This window comes from Pundamilia nyererei, unplaced genomic scaffold (genome assembly GCF_000239375.1).
Source record: "Pundamilia nyererei isolate P.nyererei 1_Seehausen unplaced genomic scaffold, PunNye1.0 scaffold00610, whole genome shotgun sequence".
Classification (NCBI taxonomy): domain Eukaryota; kingdom Metazoa; phylum Chordata; class Actinopteri; order Cichliformes; family Cichlidae; genus Pundamilia; species Pundamilia nyererei.
The window spans coordinates 1,692-3,939 of NW_005188011.1; the positions used below are offsets into that span (position 1 = coordinate 1,692).

General features: G+C 37.8%; 1 long non-coding RNA gene across 1 annotated transcript; it reads right to left on the bottom strand.

Moving 5' to 3' along the window:
* Positions 1 to 836: 836 nt before the first annotated feature.
* LOC102202676 (uncharacterized) lies at positions 837 to 2,237 on the bottom strand. Its single transcript, XR_312428.1, has 3 exons — positions 2,065 to 2,237; positions 979 to 1,257; positions 837 to 890 (listed from the first exon to the last, which is right to left on the bottom strand). It is a non-coding gene; the product is annotated as an uncharacterized LOC102202676 (long non-coding RNA).
* Positions 2,238 to 2,248: the final 11 nt, after the last annotated feature.

The window sequence follows — 2,248 nt, forward strand, 5'->3', positions numbered from 1 at the left end:
TTTAAATGAGTAAACGAGTGAGAACATTTTGGTCGCAATTCCTACAACAAGGATGAAGTACAAAAAGTTTTAATTTATATTGTTGCTATAACTATAATTTTACAGTGGGTGATTTCCTCAAATATTTTTACCTTTGCCCCCAAAATGTCTCAGTCACACTAGAGGAAAACAATAAGAAGGCAACTTCCTCGTGTGGAATTTCTACACATTCAGCAGGTGGTTGTGGCAACCAGTTGGTCTTCTAAACGTTGAAGGTGTTCTTTACTCCACTTTTGATCACAAGGCAATTGCATAGGTTGCTAATGGGATGCAAACTGGCAACAAATAAACATAGTCTGACTTGAAGTAAGTCCAGTTACTCTTCGACAGACGGGCAATCACTTGCCAATAATTAACACTTAGTTTATAAATTCAAACAGAGAGTCAAGATATTGCAATCTTAGTCAGTCTGCACTGATGGGACCAACTCTGCATGTCTTAACACATCTCTTTACAACACAGGACACAGGGTTATATTCCTTTATAAAAGTAAAGTTGCTGAGAGCCTCCAATTTTGCTAGTAAATCTCTGTAATTTCTAAAGTCTCCATCCATTTTTTCCCCTCGAGCGCCTTTAACATAACTGTTTATGTGTTTGTGTCATTTTTATTTGAACCACGTTTGTACTTCTTAGCCCTTTATTTTAAAGGCAGTTACACTAAAACTAGACATTAAAAAGGACTGATGATAATTTAAGCTTGGGGTAAAAAGTACAATGTAGTTTGAACTTACTGGTTTTCATTTGTTCACACTTCCATATTAGGATTACTACTGTCCCAACGCTTATTAAACAGACAGCCAAGTTGATGGTAATGTGAACAGCAGTATTAGACTGGACCATAAAGAGATCACCTGTGAATATAAGGAGACAAAATGTTCTAGATTCTACTTTCTGTAACTGAAAATTAATGTGAGTGATATAAAAAAAAGGCATTTCTACCTGAAACATGGATGTGTGTCTCTTTGATTTGACTGATATTCTTCTGTTGAACTTTGCAGGTGAAGCTGTAGCTCTGTCCTTTCTCCACAGTCACTTTACTGCTGACAGCATAGAGGCCATCAGAACCTCTGACATTCTTTGTAGGTTCAACAGAAATGGGTTTTCCCTCACTGTACACCCACAACATCTGAGGCTCTGGATACCAGCCATTAGATTTACACTCTAACACCATTTCATTTTTGACATTGCTGAGTTCTATGACTGGTGAGGAAACTGAACCTGCAAAGAAAAGAATGAAAGACAAAATATTGAAATGTAGTTGCCAAAATAGATATCTAAAAAAAGATTCTTAAAATAGTTACAGTTCGCCCAAATGTCTCTCTTATTGACCTTAACTCAAATTGTCCTTTTAAGCTTATAGAGAGGCACAATGCTATGTGACATCAACTGTTAAATCTAACTAGTCAAAATTCTAATAAGCTTACTTATTTATTCTATTTTCTCTTTTCGAAGTTCCTGTATATAGGCTGAAATTAACTTGTACCTATCCAAGTAGTTCTTTGTCAAATCAGCTTTCCTCTGGTTCATCTTGTTAAAAGGGCCTCCTTGGCTGAAGTGTTTTTCTCATGGGGCCAGATACCCCTCGGTTGGCAAAAAGCCCATTTAGTGGGTGCTCAGGTCGCCTGTGATTCTAAGTACTTTTGTTTTTTGTTATGTATCTCTCTGATTTGTCCAGTTGTACTGCTTAATAACCCAGCTGCTCCATGTGCTACACTGGTCAGGTTGTGTGCCCTAATTGCCAGAAAACCAGAATGCCAATGACTCTGTAGCCATTCCCTTGTCATGTTCATGTCAATATGCTCAGTCCACATATCTGTCCAGGAAGTATTTTCTAGCCCAAGTAAGAGCTATTTTGGTTACCCAGAATGAATGCACTTCTATTCTCAACTCATATGCCTCTGTGAATGATCCACTTTCTACTGGAGCTGACCCAAGTGTTCTATATCAATATCTATGTTGCTTAAAGTCTTTCTTCACATCTAAATTGCAAAGTGAAGAAATTAATCTAAATTAAATGAAACTTACCCACAGCAAGCGTCACCACACTTTCTGCATTAAATTTAGGTACAAGGCATTTGTATGTTCCTGCATCAGAGAGTTGCACTGTGGAGAGTTTCAATGAAACGTCTCCACACTGCAGTTTGTTGACAGAGAGTGATGTTCTTCCTGTGTACAAAGGATTCTGCTCAGTCAGAAGCTCCACACCCTC